We start from the raw sequence: 18611 nt of genomic DNA, 5'->3' as shown, positions 1-18611 counted from the left end.
ATCACAGCTGTGGCAGAACTGTTGCTAAGCTATAAGTTTTGTTCCCTTTCATTATAAAGCTCCTGAGGTTCTAGTTGGCAAAGGGCATCGGTTGGTACGTCCATAGGCTTGGAGTCAAACAGACATGGGCTTGCATTCTGGTCCCACCACTCATGAGCTGTGGGGTGTTGGCTAAATTATTCTCTGAACCTTAGTCTCCTCATCTATCAAATGGACATAATAAAAGCACCATGTCATTTCAGAAGGGTTGCTGAGGAATTCAGTGAGATGATATAATAGAAGGCAACCTATCATGTATTAGCTCATTTCTAGCAGAAGAGATAAGGGGAAAAAAATGGGTGCTCTCTCTATACTGTGCATAATGGATAGCCAAAAAAGTCATGCCAGGCTATAGGGAAATGTCTACAGAGATGCTGCAATGACACGGGCCTGTAAAAAATTCACGTGTCAGCACTCTGGCAATGGAATCGTCGGAGATTCCTGGCATCTCCTGGTGATTCCTTTGGACTCTCTCAGTGCCGGGATTTTCCCTTGGCTCTGTGCCAAGCATTTCCTCTCTGGGCCTTAGATGCATTTGAGCATTGCAGGAGAACTGCCTCTCAGGATCCAGGGATCCCTGGCCATGGTCCTAAGAAACAACTGCTATTCTGTCATCATCTGCATTTCAAACCGCAGAACTTTGGGAAGGGGTGGAGACAGTGCTGGGTCCCTACCTGACTCAAACCTAGATAAACAAAACAGGGTGCAACATGGGCTTATCCTCGGGCTCTTGGATTGAGAGCTGAGACTGGGAAGCTGTAGCCCTCAGTCCACATTTCCTTGGCACAGTATATTTGAAAGCCTTGAGGATATTTTCCCCCCATTCAATTTCATATGTTTCCAAAACTCTTAAAACCCATGCAAGAGGAATAAAGGGACCATAGTTAGGCATTCCTGCTTCCTGGGGTGTGCTAATGTAGCCTAGCACTGGGGTCAACCCGGGTATTCCAATAATGAATAGATCTTTTGCAGGTTTTATTTTTGCTGGTTACTTTTCAATTTGAAAGAAAATTGTAATTTACAAATAGAAAAGACATAGTCAAGCCAGCGTGGTAGTGCACCCTGTAATCCCAGAAGCTCGGAAGACTGAGGCAGAAGGATCATGAGTTCAAAGCCAGCCTCAGCAACTTAGCGAGGCGCTAAGCAACTCAGCAAGACCCTGTCTCTAAATAAAATACAAAAATAGGGTTGGGAATGTGGCTCATTGGTTAAGTGCCCCTGGATTCAATTCTCGATACCAAAAAAAAAAAAAAAAAAAAACAGTAACAGATGGCATGGGAGGCACATGCAAAGGGCTCCAGTCCTAGAGCTGGTATCCTAGCTCTGCTGCTTGCTAGTTGTGTGACCTCAAGTGAGTCCCATAGACCTCTGTCGGCCTCACAGTCTTAATCTGTAAAATAGGCATCCTGTTGGAGCAAGGAGCTAATGAAATAACTCATGGGAAATGTCCAACTTGGTGCCCATGGGCTTATCCTTGGGCTCTTGGTCCCTTAGCTCCTTGATCTCCTCCTTCCATGGTACTTACAATAACACAATTCCTTCTTTAAGGTTTGGCAGCCCCCCACACTAAGTTCTCTGATAGCAGGGATGCCGTCTGTGTTGTTTCATGCTTTATTCCCAGAGTCTAGCCAAAGTCTAGCCTAGAGGGGTTCCATGAATTAGCAGTAGTATAAAAGCCAGACAATTTTGGATCCCAGTAAAATGAACTCTGAGAGGGTCCCCTTGTTCAGTTCACTATCTTCAAATTTCTTGTTTTTTTAAAAAAAGGGAGCTATCAGCTGGGGTTTAAAGTGAGATCTTAACCTGATCATGTCACTGCACACAATTGTACCTGGGCAAGTATGAGACACCAGTATAGTAAAGATCACCTCCCTCCCACCCTTCTCCTGGGTTTTAGAACTCTTCAGAAAATAGTTGTAAACCTTACCATGGCTTTTCATTTTGTAAGTGGATTCAAATTTAGTTAATCCCAAAGAACCAGAAGACCTACTGTCCAAATTGGTTGATTCAACAACAGACCATCCCAAGGATGGGAGTGGATATGATCTGTCACATCCAGTTACCAGGCCTAATTTTGAATTCAATAACTTCAAGGCAGGTACGAAACACTTTTAAAAAAGTTTTCAGTACAAAGGCGAGCACCACTGACTTTAACTGTACACGAGCCTCTCATTGATAGCCATTAATACTTTGGGACACAGACAAACACACACCCAGAGAAACATAAAACAAACCTTTCTGTCAATGTGGGCTTGTTCATAGGTCTTGGCATACAATTATTATTAATTGGCTTTTTAAACTGGTGCTTTATTCAAAGTACCTAGTTTTCACCAGTGTCCCAGAAGGTAAGTTAGCTTCCAGTAAACCAGCCCTCCACGCTGCCCAGTGCAGGGGCAACACCTAGCCTGCAGGACAGAGGGAAGGGTGGCAGGGCCCAGGGAGCAGCTTACCTTGGCTTGGTGCAGGCTGCAGGGTCAGATGGGCTTGAAACCGTTGTTTCCTCTGCTGCTGGTCCTGCTCTTGGAACTTATATACCCCACTCCTGCTGAGCTTTCTGATGGAAAACCAAACTTGAAACTGACTTGTTCCAAGTTACAACATTGACAACTATTCTCAAAACCTTCTGGGGAATTTTGAGAAGTTCCTCCCCTAACCCCCTTGGTGTGTATCAATAACACTGAAAGGAACCAAGACATCAAAATCCCAGGTAGGAGGAAATGAGTTTGGGGTGGGGAAAAAGGAAGGAGAGTGGAATGCTAATTTCTTTGGATTTGCAAAATCAGACAATGAAAGATCACTTCAACAATGAATTACATAAACAAATCCAAGACCTGGATTTGCATCATAGTCAAGGTGCTTAGAGATGGCCCTAGGCAGCCTCCCTGGGTTCCACAGACTGGAGGGAAAAAAAAGGCCAACGGGAGTCACGCAGGAAGCTGAGTTTGTGACAGAACAGGGCAACGGGCATGTTAGTTAGAGGTCCCCAAAGACAAGTGTATGGCTCTCCCAAAGTCAAGGGAGATGACTAGCAAAGGGCTTAGTGTATCTGGGGCCTCTTCCCTCACTTCATCCCATTAACATCTAGATTTCAGAAACTGTGCCCACCACACACCCAGGCACACCCTCTCCTCCCCACACCGCTGCACATCACCCATAGCTCTGGGAAGATGACAAAAACTCGTGTACAGTAATAAGACAGACACTTGCAGAGACACATCCTGGGCTCATAGGTGCTCACTCATAGACGGTAGCAGCAGGTGAGGCGGCCACACGCAAGCCTGCCACAACCTATGTCACACTCAAGACATACCCTCTTGGGCAGCCAGGCATTGGCACACACATCTTTGGCCTTAGGAGCCCTGGGTAGATGCTCCTGAGGTTCAGCGAATAAAGACACCTCTCTAGAGGAATGTAAAGTGGCTAAGAGGTGCACAAAGGTGGACGCTGGTGGTAGTCCTCCCTTTTGGCCCCGCCACCTGCGCTTCTGCACAAACAGGCGCCCAAGTTCCCACACGGAGGCGGCCGTCCCGGAGCCGCCGACAGAGGGCGCTGCGGCGAGGCGCGCCAAGTCCCGAGCCCAGCTCGGCGGCCGCCTTCTCCGCCCCGCGCCCGCTCCACCGCGGGGGAAGTTCCTGGGGCTGGAGCCCGACCCGCTAGGTTTCGGGCGGGCGCAGATTTCCGGGCCACTTTCCTCGTAGCGTTCGTCGAGGGGGAAAAAGGGAAACCCGAGCGAGAGCGGCGGAGCTTCCCAGCCGCACACTTCCTCCCTCCAGCCATCGGTCCTGGACGGGGAGGGCGGGGCCGCTAAACTGGCAGTCCCACCGGTTATCTACCTTGTGCTCTGACTGAGGGAGGAGACATTGCCTCCAGCCCAGAGCGCCTCCTATTCTTTTGTTCTCTAGGCTTCCCCAAAATGAGATCTCGGATTCAGGAGATTGTGAACCAAGAAGGTTGCATTATATGTTGGTTGTACAATACCATTGTGTGTGTGTGTGTGTGTGTGTGTGTGTGAGAGAGAGAGAGAGAGAGAGAGAGAGAGAGAGAGAGAGAGAGAGAGAGAGGCGGGGGGCGGGGAGGGAGAGAGACTGAGATGGAAGGTGCAGCAGGAGCAGATGCGAGGGGTGGGGGGACCCTGTGGGCTTTTCACAGTTGGTGTATCTAGGGGGCCTTTCCATAGTTAATTTTTGTTGTTGTTGTTACTGCAATTTGATTGTGTGTGTGTGTGTGTGTGTGATGTTACTAGGGAATCGTACACATTTACTGAAATATGTAACAACTTGTGGTAATCCTTTCTGTGATAATGTATTAATCTTACCCAATCAACTCCAGAGAGTACTGAACAGAAAACTTCTTATGAAATAGACTCATGAAATAGTCTCACTTGTTTAGGCACAGTGGCTGCATCACTACTGACGAGCCCTGTGTCATACATAAAATAAGATGAATCAGGTCCTGAGTGACAAATATTTCATTCATGAGTTCATAAAAAAGCATCTTCAAAATTCTAGAAAAACCTATGATTGGTAACAGAAGACCTCATGAGCAGTAGTGTGCTAGTTATGCAAAAGAGGCTCTAAGGTAAGTCCTAGCTTCTCTCTCCCACTGAGATTGCAGCCCCAGGGCCAATCCTACATGCAAATATGGGGCCTCCACGTTCACTTACTCCAAGGGAGCAATGGGTGTTTCAGAGCATGGTTTTGGAGCCACACGGAGAACTGGATTCTTGCCCCTGCTCTGCAAGTTTCCACTTCTCTGAACTTCTTATCAACATGTGAACAATAGCGATGGTACCTGATTGTCGATTGGCTGTGCAGATTGAATGGGATTTGGTGGGATGTACCTAACGTGCATCCTGGCTAAATGCTTAAGAAGGCTGTTTGTACTTATGTATTTCAATACTGTCCTGTGCCCCAAAGGCTTTTGGTAACTCACAAGGGGACATCAAAGATGATAGGAGTGGAAGGAGACAGAGGCAAGTAATGAGACAGGGCAGAACAGGGCTCCTAACAGTCCTTATACCATGAAGGCCGCTGGCTGTGACTAAGCCATTCATTTGGCTGCACATCCAGATCAGAATGAGAAAGATGAACTGGGCCCACCTCATCTCTGCCTCATGGGACTGTTTTGATGAGTCCAGTTCAACCACGGTGGAAGTAGTTCTCAAACTTGAACTATGTATAACAACAACAGACTCTAGGTTGTTAGCCCTCACATTCAGAGAGGAAGATCAGTAGATCCCAGTGGAGCTCAGGAGTCTGCATTCTAAAGTGGAGACTCATGTGGCCATCGCAGGTAGTTGTGTGTGGGTCCCTTGGCTGACACTTCTAGACACTTCACACTCGTGTTCCATTGACTGGAGAGACATCCCGGGCCTCGTTCATCTCTAGACTCTGCACAAGGCCAGCCAGCACTCTGGCTATGACAGTGGAATGCCCATTGTCTGGGGTTCTCATAAGAGGTTTATGAACTCGTCCCACTTCATGATCCAGACCCTGACCCCAGGCAAGCTGAGTCAGAGCCCTTGAGCTCCCTACGCTCCCCGTGTGGGAGAGGAAGGATGAGGCTGTGAGAGGCTGGCCATCCCCCCAGAAACTGAAAATAACTGCAGAACTGTTTGACCACAACCCCACCCCACCCCCCACAAAAGATTGCTTTGAGCTTCTAGTACACATTTCAAATCAAGGAGGAGTCATGTGTTCTTTAAAATATTTAAATGTTTAGCCAGGCGTAATGATACACGCCTGTAATCCCAGTGGCTCAGGAGGCTGAGGCAGGAGGATTGCAAGTTCAAAGCCAGCCTCAGCAATGGTGAGGCACTAAGCAACTCAGTGAGACCCTGTCTCTAAATAAAATACAAAAATGGGCTGGGGATGTGGCTCAGTGGTTGAGTGCCCCTGAATTCAATCCCTGGTACCCTCTCGCCGCCAAAGTTAAATGTTTAGAAAATTACACAAGCAATGCATGCATGCATGCTATTGTGAAAAGTTCAAAAATACAAATATACGTGGAATATTAAGTCAGAGCCCTGATTGGAGAGTCTGCTGGAGGAGTCCCTCAAGCCTTCTTTATGTAATTATATCTATCTGGTCATATAAATGGGACCCACTATACCCACATTGTTCTGCTAATTGCTCCTGTGTAGTGGTTAGCAGTTTGTCTTCTAGAATCAGACAGACCTTGGCTGGGTGATGGGCCGTATTTCAGATACAGTTGTGACAGTCTATTCTGTATGCGTGGCTTACAATGTCTCGCTAGAGGTCACCTGGGTAGATTCCACCTGTGTATCAGTTAGGGTCCCTCGGACTTAGTTTTCCCTCTAGCGTCTCTCAGTCTATCATCCCTTCACATTTCTGGATGACAACCCACATGGGACAACATTCAGGACAAAAAACAAACAAGCAAAAATCTAATAAGAACAAACCCCCATCTTTTCTTGTCTGCATCTCTCTTAAGAACAAAAATGTTTTCTCAGCTGCTGCTCCAGCCCTTTCTCCTGTACCTCTAAACCACTCCTGCCCAAGGAGTCTGGGCTGACAGTGGAAATTTTAGATAAGTCAGCTTTGGCCTTGAGCGGGGAATGGGTCATGATCCCAGGGGAATGGGTTTGCCAACCAGGCAGAGACAGGTGGAACCCGGGCCACAGGTGTCAGCCAGGTGAGCCCAAGTGATTATGGCTGATGATAAAGTGACAAAAGAGGGCGACCCTGTGGATAAGGAGGTAAGGCTGCTTCCTCAGAACAGTCCAACACCCTTGAAGGGACACTTCCTGCCTAGGACTGTGGGCCACCTTGTAGATACCTGCTTTTCCAGAAAAACCAGTAACAGGGTATATCTGAATAGCATTGTCAGGGGAGCGGGGTCCTGAGGAGGTCCTCCCCAAAAGGCTGTGAAGGTCTTCAATGTCATTGCTGGAAAGAATTTAAGTGAGGCCCAGATTGATTTTGTTGAGAGAAAGAGAGAAGCACACTCTGAGAGTTGGGGTGGTGTGTGGACGTTGGAGAGGAAGGCGTGAGCCTGTCTTTGCCTGGGCATGTTCATACGCCTAAGATCAGTAGGGCAGGGACGTGGTCTAGAGGGTGTTCAGTTCTTCTTGGTGTTGGTAACCATGTTGACCGTCACTGGGATGGGGGGTTAGTTTCTTCTCCGATGTCGATGTGTTTGCTTTGTGAATTTAAGTAGTATTGCATTGATGTATTGAGAAACTAATGTGACTCCCTTTTTGAGAAACCAGCCTCTACCTCAGAGCAAAGCCTGTCCAAGGAAGGGGGCGTGACCCTTGTTTTTGGAAAAACCCCAGAGCACTCCTAAGCACATACCCACCCTGCTGAGTTGTTTGTCTGTAAATAACAGGAGAGGTCCCTGACTCAGTTAGGCTAGGTGAGACCCTATAGCAACCCCCCCTAGCAACCTCCAATCAGCATGAGACAGGGAAAATACCTGGGATGCCAGATGACCCCCCAGTAGTTTATGGTGGTTGATAACATGTTGGGAAACCACGTAGTTTAGCTCTTACACCCCTCGTGGCTTAAACCAATCAGTTCAAATGAATCCCCCTCTTGCACTAACCAATCACCCCTACCCAACTTGTTCCCGCCAGTGAATGTGCTAATCAATGTTAAGAGTTGTTGTTTGACTTTCCCGCGGTATGGAATGATTTGCTGTGTGATGTTGTGACGCATAGAGTATCCCCCCAAAACCTATAAAATCTCACTGAACAAAGGACCGGGGCTCACTTCCTGGGACTGCAGCATCGAGGGTGGTGAGTCCAGGCTCGAGCTTGCAATAAAGACTCTTGTGTGATTGCATCGGATTCGGCTCCTGGAGGTCTATTGGGGTCCCATGAATCTGGCGTAACAGTATCTGTGGAGAAGTTCTAATAATTGATTTAATAATGCTGTCTGTGGTCAAGGTAGGTGAAAGTGACTTAGATCTGGACCTTGGATCATGGCCCATATTTTCTCTATGCTCCCCTTCTGCTCGTCCTTATATCTCCCCTCCCGCCTCAGCATGAGGGTGCAGGAGTTTTGTTCTCTTCTGTATGTTTTTCTAGTCTTTCCAAAATGTCCACCATGAACTCGTATTACTCTTCCAATTAGAAAAAAAAAAATGTTCCCCAAAGAGGAGACGAATGAGACACACAAAGAAGGTGGTCCATGGAGTGGCGATGGGTTTGCTCTCCAGGATCACACGTACCTAGGCTAGATCATGAGTCACATTTCCAACACAATTCTCTGTGTGCACACATAGAGCATTTCCAGAGGGCGTAAGTCCCCAGGTCACTGCTGAAACATTTGTGGTGGTGATGGAGAAAGAGCAGTCCTACCTGGAGGCAGAAGACTGCGGGAAGTGAGCACATTCAACCTTCCAAATGCGCTTCAAATACCTATTTGCTGTTTGGATGCTTTGTGTAAGATTCCTGGAGTCAGCTGCATCCTTAAAGGGACTCTCAAATTTCTGGCCCTGGTCCCCCTCAAAAATGAACCAGACTACATCTCTACAGAATCACCCTTCCTTTCTTTTTTATTTTATTGATTTTTTAAAAAATTTATATATGATAGCACAATGCATTACAATTCACATTATACACGTAGAACACAATTTTTCATATCTCTGGTTCTATGCAAAGTATGTTCACACCAATTTGTGTCCTCATACATGTACTTTGGATAATCATGACCATCACATTCCACCATCATTTCTAACCCCATGCCCCCTCCTTCCCCTCCAACCCCTCTGCCCTATCTAGAGTTCGTCTATTCCTCCCTTGCTCCCCCTCCCTACCCCAGTCCCCAAAAAACAAATGCCGAATGAATGTTTTCACCCCTCTTTTCTTGGCCCACGATGGAAGGCAGAGGTGTTGGAGGTGGTCACTGCTGACTTTCATCATTCAAGTGGACATCTTTGGCTTGCTCAACTGGACTGGTTACAGGTAAGGTCAGGGCTCCCCTTTGACATTGATTGTGCTGTTCCCATATTGCAACTTTTTTTCTTTTCCTCTCTGCAATTTTTTGTTAATCCCAGTGAAAGGTGGAGGTGTGCGGACAAGGAAGGAAGTGGGTGTGTCCTGGGATGTAGGAAATGGGTGTGCCCTGGGCTGTAGGAAGTGAGTGTGTCCTGGGCTGTAGGAAGTGGGTGTGCCCCGGGGTGTAGAGAGCAGGGAGTAGAAATGCCTATGCTCAGGAACACCTGGACTTGGCTGTGGGTTGGAACAGGTGGAGCAAGGCAAGAGGTGGGGCAGTTTGGAGAGGGCAGGCCCCGGGTGAAGGCCTGCCCTGGCTGGTGGTCTGCCCTTCCCCTTACCACGTCTACTCCACCCACCAATGACTGAACATCACCTGGCCACCCTGCACTGAGAGGACGAATTGTTGAACCACTGTACAGTTAAGCAGAACCTGTGGAGCAGGTAGGAGTCTCCAGGTGAGAAAAGGCTTGACCCAAAATCAGGGCCTCTGATTTGAGCCTCTTCCACTGTGACTGCTAATGTGACTCATCCAGTTGAGGCTGCATTAGTTTCTCTGTTGGTAGGAAATCTGTATTTATCTGGGCCTTTATTGTATCTTGCTTTAGAAATCTGCTCTGGAAGATAACTATGACCCCAGTCTCCTGCCCTATCATTTTCTCTCTACTTTTTAGTTTTGAAAAATCCTTTTCTATTTAATCTATATTTAGTTTCTTTTGGTGTTACTTTAAAAAAGAAAAAAAAAGTGTGCTGGTCATACCTGTCATCTCAGTAATTCTGGAAGCTGAGGCAGAAGAATGGTCAGCCTCAACAACTCAGTGAGACCCTGTCTAAAAATTTAAATTAAAAAAAATTGAATAGTACAAAGCACAGTGACTTTTTTGTAACATTAAAATTGGCAAATTCTATTTTATTTATGTTCATAAATAGGCAAAAGATGTTCCTTTTAGATCTTGGGATCCAGAAGAGCCCTGACCTGAGCACTCTGCCTGGGGGTTACTCTGCTTGGGGAGACGAGGCAAGATGAAAATGTGGCAGGGAAGGGGCGATTAGTCACCAAGGAGTTAATGCCTATAGCATCACCACGGTCACCATGTGAGCATCAGGGGACGAGGAGCGCCCCTTCTGTAGTATTTGGGAGGCCAGAGAAACATAGCATAAAGGAAATGCAGCTCCTCAGTTTCCTCAAGGGTCAGACAGACCCTCAGGTTGACGAGTCTTGGGTGGGCATCCCAGCTTTGCTCTACCTACTGGATGATCTTGGACAATTACTTCAATTCTCCAATCCTTAGTCTCCTCACCTGTGAAATGGGACTAGGAGTAGTTCATACCTCAGAGGATGGAGAGAAGGATGAGGTTACAGTTTGCACAGAAGATGGACCAATACGTGGTGGCTCTTATTAAGATTAAATAATATATACCATGCATGTTGGCACATGCCTGTAATCTCAGCAGCTCAGGAGGATTGGGAGTTCAAAGCCAGCCTCAGCAATTAAGTGAGGTCCTAAGTAACTCAGTGAGACCCTATCTCTAAATATAAAACAAAAAGGGCTGAGGATGTGGCCCAGTGGTTAAGCACCCCTGGATTCACTCTCCAGTACTAAAAAAAAAAAAAAAAAAAGTAATATGAAAAAATAAGCAATTGGTTACCAAGTGAGTCTCTCTAGTGTTACAATGTGGCAATTATAGATATTAGCACAGCCAAGTTTTAATAACCACTTTAACTTTGTGTGATTATTTGCTTGATCAGTTTCTCATATGACAAAATATTAGCTCAGCATTTACTTTGTGCCCATTGCTATGCTAGAGGGGAAGTTCGGTTCCCACTGGGAGGGTGCTCAGGATGCTAGGAAGCAACACAGAGGCCAAGAGGCAATGCTGATGCAGTGTGACACATCTTGCCGTGGCAGCCAGGGCTCGGTGCTTTAGAACACACAGGTCTTTGGGGTCACCGTCAGGGAAGTGCAGGAGAGGAAGTTTCTAGGCTAAGACCTGAAGAGTGAAGCCGCTGACTTCTTTGCCTGTGCTTCCATGGCCCATATGTTTCCTGGGTGACTTTTTTCCCATCCAGTCCTTACAATAAAACAATGAAGTTGATATGATCCCGTCCACTTTGCAGATGAGCAAGCAGAGGCTCAGAGGTGTGAAGGTAACTTGCCACAGCAATGCAGCTAGTGAGAGGAGAAGGGGGGATGGAAACCTGTGAGTCCCTCTGCACTGTCTGTCCAGCAAGGCCAGCCCAGATTCCGTCTATGGAGTGAAAGTTGCTCAGGTTGCAGAAGAGGCTTTATCCTTGGCTAAGCCACAGGGGGAGAGAGCAAAAGAGTGAAAGAGGGGTGGGGTGGGGGTGGGGATGGCTCTTGGGGAGGAGAGGGATGTGGTTCCAGGCATTGTTGAGAACAGAAGCTCAGCCTTCTGGGGGAACAGATGAAGACCCAAAGCCCCTCCTGTGGCATTTCCTCTGTGTCTGTGAGTGCCCTGGGCCCCAGGGCTCCCCAGGGACCACTGCAAAGACACTTGGGTGCACCTGGCTTCCTCTTTCACCAAGAAATGAATAGGGCTGGTGAAAAGGGAAAAAGCATTTCTCTAATTACTAAAGCTGTTGAACCCTTTTTTTTATATTTGTTGATTGCTGGTATACCTTCTTCCGAGAAGTGTATGTTCAGTTCCTTAGCCCATTTATTGATTGGGTTTTTTCTTGGTATTAAGTCTTTTGGGTTCTTTATATATCCTGGAGTTTAGTGCCCTATCTGATGTGTGTGTGGTACAAATTTGCTCCCATATTGTAGGATCTCTATTCACCTCAATCAAAACTACTCTAAGATTTCATCTCACCCCAGTCAGAATGGCAGTAATCAAGAATACAAGTAATAATAAATGCTGGTGAGGATGTGGGGGGAAAGGCACACTCATTCACTGCTGGTGGGGCTGCAAATTGTTGCAACCACTTTGGAAAGCAGTGTGGAGATCCCTCAGAAAACGTGGAATGGAACCACCATTTGGCCCAGCTATCCCACTCCTCGGTCTATACCCAAAGGACTTAAAATCAGCATACTACAGGGACACAGTCACATCAATGTTTATAGCATATCAATTCACAATAGCTAAACTGTGAGTCTAACCTAGATGCCTTTCAGTAGATGAATGGATAAAGAAACTGTGGTATATATACATAACGGAATAGTACTCAGCATTAAAAGAGAATAAAATCATGGCATTTGCAGGTAAATGGATGGAGTTGGAGGATATTATGTAACTGAAATAAGCCAGTCCCCAAAAACTAAAGGCCAAATGTTTTCTCTGATTAGTGGATGCTGATCTATGATGGGGAGGGAGCATGGGAAGAATGAAGGAATTTTGGATTGGGCATTGGATGGGTGGGAAGGGGTCATGGGGGTAGTAAATGTAGTAGAATGAGATGGACATCATCATCCTGGGTACATGTATGACTGCATGAATGGTGCATCTCTGCACTGTGTGCAACCAGAGAATTGAAACGTTGTGCTCCATTTGTGTATGATGAATTGAAATGCATTCTGCTGTCATGTACCACTAAGTAGAACAAATTAGAAGAAAAAAAAAGGGAGAAATCAAAAGATGGGAGGATCCAGCAAATGCCCTCAGCTATTTGCTTGGGGCCATAGTGAAGCCAGGTTGGAAGAAAATGGCCACAATCCAGCTAATGTTCTCCATGTCCTCATCCAACTAGATAATCAAAGCTCCAAAAGAGAGTCTTTTCAGTTCCAGCTGTAACCTGAGCCAGCCACACTGATGGGTCTGGGAATTAATTGCCCTCAAATCTCTTTTTTGCAATAACCTTTGATTTCTTAAGTGGGCAAGAATCATCTGGATCCACCAGTTTTAAGGCAAAAAATTTCCCCAAGTGTGGTGTGTGGACCTTCGTGGTCCAGACCTCAGACACTGGGCTAATGATCAAGCTAACTTGTATTTAGAATACTTGTTCCTTGCAGGTCAAGACTTAAGGATTCACAGTTCTATGACAACCCTTTTGTAGGCAAAGACAAGGGCGGGCAGGGAGACACAGAATGACTAACTTGCTTAGTGTCTGCCAGTGGTGAGGTGGCACAGTTGGGATTCTCCATCCCAAAAGCTGTCCTTGAACACTTCTATCTGAGGCTCCAGAAACGATTGTCCCTACTTCCCTTGGTCATGTTGTTTGCCAAAAGAGCCTTCTAATATGCTTGGGCTTCATAGCACCTCAGTTCAAATACCCTTGCATAATTTAAATTAGCATTTATTAACTTCACAGTTACTGGTTGAGTGATAGTTTTGTAGCAGGCACTGTGCTAGGGTTCTGTGAGCATCATCAGGAGCAGAGCAACCCCAGATTCTTGTCTTTATGGAGGTAGGTAGGAACAGTCTGCCCTCTCTATCAACCAGCCTTGGGTTGCATGCATTTGAAAAAGAAAAATTTGCATTTGTATTGAAAATATATAGACTTTTTTCCTATTACTATTTCTTAAACAATGCTGTATAGTAACTATTTTCACAGCATTTATATTCTACTAGGTATTATAAGTAATCTAGAGGTGATTTAGAATATAGTGTAAATGCTCGTGTATAGGTAATATCAAACATTACACAATTTTGTACAAGGGGTCTGAGCATCTGTGGGTTTTGGTATTCTTTTTTTTTGGGGGGGGGTACCAGGAATTTAATTCAGGGGCACACAACCACTGAGCCACACCCCCAGCCCTATTTTGTATTTTATTTAGAAACAGGGTCTCAATGAGTTGCTTAGCGCCCTGCCATTGCTGAGGCCTTTGAACTCATGATCCTCCTGCCTCAGCCTCCTGAGCTGCTGGGGATTACAGGCATGTGCCACTGCTCCCGGCAAGGGTTTTGGTATTCTTGGAGGTCTTGAAACTAATTCCCCTTGGTCACAAGGGACAACTGCATGTGGAGAGGACAAGATACTATGAAGGAAATGAGTGGGGTCATCATCATTCAGAGAATAACCAAGAAAGCTAGGGAAATCTCACTCTGATGGGTGAGGGAAGGCCACTCTGGTGACGTAGCATTTAAGATGAGACCTAAAGGTGACTCAGGATGGGAACAAGCAGGAAGTCCTCGTGGTGGGAAAGGAGGACGTGGTGTGTCTGAGGAACTGAAAGGAAGCTAGGGCGACTGAAGCTTAGAGAGAAAGGGAAAGATATCCAGAGAGGCTGGGGCAGGTGCTGGGCCAGGTGAGTGGCGAGGAAGGCCCTGGGTAGTGGGCACCTTTAGGAAAACGGAGAAGCCACTGGGTGGACACGGCCTCAGCAACCAAAATCAAGACCCAGTGCTTTGTAATGAGGTCAGGTCCACGGGAACCGCAAAGCATGACAGACCTGACCCGGGGTTTTCAGACCTTCTCAGTTCATGGAGCCCCAAGAGCCTCAGCAAATGTTTCCTGGTGCCCACTGGTCAAAAGAAATAACTGAACGGTTCCATTTTTAAGTAGAGAAAGGCAAACCACTTGGAAAGCATTTACTAAGAACTTTGTAGCCATTTGAAAAAAATGATACACATGCAGTGCAAGAAAAGTCTAGCATTTTTATTGCGTCCTGAAATCATGGTGATTACTTACTAATCTGATGTGTGTGTGTTGGGCACAGGACAACTCCTCAGACTTTGGAATCTAATTGGACCCTGCCTCCCTGGTTTCCTATCCTACGCTGGTGCACTTGGTACTTGCTTTTGTTATAGTAACTGCCCCAAACTTGGCTTCCTTTAAATATGCCATTATTGAAAGGAATGTAGGTTGATCTAGTGTTGAAACAGAACAACCCTGAGTTTGTGCAGTAATTGACCAAGAGTGTGCACCCTGTTTTTCCTTTGGAGAATTGCACTCTGGTGATTTGGTGAGTTTACCGGGGGTGACCTGTTATACAGTTTGCAAATAACAGAGCAAGACATACTTTCAGATTGGAAGCTATCTCTTTGTCATCAAATCCTTTTTCAAAACCATACATGTGCACATTTTATAGGAAGATTCCAGGAAGGAAAGTTGTCATCCTTTTGGAAATTTTATTCTATTGATCCAGAAAATCAGTAGGGATGGACCAGTCTGCCTAATTTGAGTGGAGAAGAGGAAAAGGGTGAGAAATACACACAGATCTTCAGAGACAGGCTGAGAGCTTGTGAGACTGAGCTAAACAGGTATGCAACATGCAACAGTGACTCGGGGCTGAAGAAGTGCTGAGCTTCTGGAGGGTTGGATACTGTCAGACCTGGACATTGTCCCTGTAATCAAGACCATCCTGCCAGTGGGTAATGAAGGAGCCGAAGAGCTAAGATGCAGAGAGGGAATTCAACACCCAGCTCCGTGGACGCACCATTCCTTGGGTTGTCGTTATCTATTTCCCTAGGCAGCTCCCATTCTTGCTGAGCAAGAGAAAGTGAGCATTTATTACCAGACCTGTCTCTACAGTGCCCCAGAATCTTGATGCAATGTACGTACCACGCTGTGGACAGTAGCCAGTAGAAGCAGTTGATCTCGAGTCAATTTAACTTTCTCTTTCTATGGGACATAATGTATGCAAATCTTCCAGGCTAGCTGAGATACTGATGAAATCAGTTCCCCTGGCAACTGAGAGACTGTCCTTACATCATCCTTGTGACGGCTTGACCCGGGAAATCGGATGGAGAATTCATGGTAGCACTCAGAGGAAGGCTGGATCTTCATGGGCTGACCCTTTTGACATGAACAAGTATACTCCTAGAGGGTGGGGGATCCTAGGCTGGCCCAGGTTACTCTTTCCACGTCCTGTAGATGACCAGAGTGATTTTTTTTTTTTTTGGGGGGGGGGTAGGGGGAATCCCAGGCTTGGAAATTTTGCACTTATAGTCATCATGCTGAACGGTCCAAGTTCTCTTTGCAAGGTGTGCCCATCTGGAATATACAGAGGGTACTTGTACTGATTAATTCATGTGGAAACGGTATCTATTGCAGGTAGAACAGGGGATGGGAAGTAGCAGTACAGTCTTTTCAAACTTGGATGATCTGAACTGGAGCTACCTTTCTTCATGATGTATTGCATTTAAAGTAAACCATCACTATGTCAGGGTAGAATATAAAGCATGGTTAAACTTAAGAGGCCCTGAGAGCCCTGCTGCCTAGATATCAATCCTACCACTTGGTGTTTTTATGATGTTGGGCAGTGTACTTTATCTTCCTCTGCTGCCATTTCTTATGCTCAAATGGAGGTGATTTTTCTAGTACCCACCACAAAGGGCTGTTGTGAGCATTAAATGAGATACTATATGTAGAGAACCTCACTTTCCACAGACACTTGGTACATGTTAAACTGTTTTCATTATGTTCAAATCTCTGTCCTCCCGGACTGCCTAAATAGATTGCAAGATTCTTTGATTCAAAAGTCTGTTTTGTTTTCCTTCCTTTTCTATGTCTTTCGGTGTTTAGAACAATGTTGGGCACACAATTACTGCTCAGCCATACTCTGTTGATTATTTTGTTGTGAAAATACTACCTGGTGGGTACTCAGCACTTCTGACAGCTGTGAGAAACCTCAGGCACTCGGTGCCTAATGAACTCACTGACGTCGTCCTTGACTACAGTTCTGGGGGCTTAGACGTCATTTTCTCTTACAGCCACTCTAAATTATTGTATTTGGACCAAACATAACCTTTCTTCCAATTCTTCCTTTGTTCCAGTGGAACTTTCTAGAGCTAAGGCTGGGAGTAAAGATGCCTTATTATGTCAAACTTACAGGGATAACAAAATCTGGAGGGGAGACAAGGAGGAAATGTTGGGAGGTGGAGGGCATCATAGATACGACTCTGGATAGCACAGGGGACATCAAAACACCAGAAAGTCACGGCCCTCTAGGTGTACTTACACTGACTTCTAAAAACAACATCATAATCACCAAGCAAACTTTCTGAGGAGGGTTGAACTTGACTGTATTGACCCCTCGCAACCTTGCCAAGGTGTCGTAGAGCTCAGAATTCTACAGGTAGAACCACAGGGAATATGACTTGTTTGGACATCTCTGTTCTCAAAAAAAAAAAAAAAAAATGCAAAGAATAAATGTTGATGTCCTGTTTGAAGTGTTCAGGCCCAAAGTGCTTTCAATGATATGCAGATGCCAAATACATCCTGGGGGCCAGGGATCTTCTCCAAGGGAATATTGAAACCGATGCATTGATTTATTCATTCATTTATCCGTCCCCCCATAGTACTCTGGTAGCATGCCCAGGGCATTACTCTGTAGGGATGAGGGGAATCAGGTTAGCAGGGGAAATGAGCCCAGTGCTCAGGGGCTACTGGCCAGGGAAGGTTAAGAGACTTGTCCAGGTGCACAGGAGTGCCCGGGAATCTGAACAGAGCGACCACACATGGTTGGGAGGATGAAGGTAGATTACACAGAGGAGACACTCGCTGTGGATTTGAAGCCTGACACTACAGAGTTATGAGAAGAAGAGCAGACCAGGAGGTACAAAAACACAGGGGCCAAGTGTCCTGGAGGCTCCAATTATTTCTTCTCCCCTGGAGTGTAGTGTCCACCTAAGGAAAAGTGGGGAGCAAAGTTGGAACAGTGGCGGCAAAGAGATGCACAAATGGCTGATCTGAATGACTGAAACACTAGGAGCAAAGTCCCCTTAAGACCAGAGGGAAGTACAATTCAGCTGCCTTCTTCTCATTTGTGTGAAGAGGGTTGCACCAACCCAGACCTGGAGCTGCCAGCAGAAGTGATAATGCTTATGGAGCAAAACCCCCGTCTCAGGCACGACGCTGCAAGCTTTATACAGCAAACCCAAGGAAGGTGTCATAAACCCCATTAGTGCCCAGCGAAGATGAGGCCCAAAGAGAAAAAGCTGACTAATGTCACTTGGATAACAAATGGCAGGCAGGCAAGGCGAGGTGCCATCTAGTGTGGTTTGGTTGAGATCTGCATGTGAGTTCTTGTCCAGGGGCTTGCCGTCGCAGCTCTGGACAAAGGCTAGTTATTATTAAGGGCATTTGAACTGATTCCCTTACCATTATTATTTTCTTCCATATCCACTCAAAATCTGGGGAAATCACTTTAGGCTTCATGGAGGAGGAGATATTTGCAATTGGCTCTGGGGGTAGGTGGCTTTGAATAGCAGGGGATGAGGCAGAAGGACATTCTCCACTACGGGTCAATGAGAGCTACGATTTGAACTGTATGGCTCTGGGATGTAGCATAGGGAAGTGACAAGGAAGCTGGATCTTACGCTCTAAGGGACGCAGGCAAGAAGGGGTCTATTGACTAGACAGTCCAGCCGGCTGGCTGGCGGTGGTAGACAGTGGGTCAGCATTCTAGGTATTAAATGTAGGAAGTGAGGAGATGGGAGCCTTGCTCAACTCCCTCTTTACCAAGCCAGTCTGCCTGCTCTTGAGGTCTCGCTCTTCTGAGGATATTTTTAAATCCAAATTCACACAAGCAAGTACCAGTTCTGGTGGTGATGCCCAGGCCAGAGGAGGAAACCTCGGAGACTTGGAGTCACCACCAAGGTCTAGATGTCAGTCCAGATTCACCCCTCCATCCCAGCAGCCTGTGAGTGGTCCTGGATGTGTTCAGTGGGGGAGGGAAGAGGAGAAACCAAATAGCAGAAGGCCCTCTGC

This window comes from Marmota flaviventris, chromosome 5, assembly GCF_047511675.1.
Source record: "Marmota flaviventris isolate mMarFla1 chromosome 5, mMarFla1.hap1, whole genome shotgun sequence".
NCBI lineage: Eukaryota > Metazoa > Chordata > Mammalia > Rodentia > Sciuridae > Marmota > Marmota flaviventris.
Note: the sequence above shows the minus strand (reverse complement) of the source record.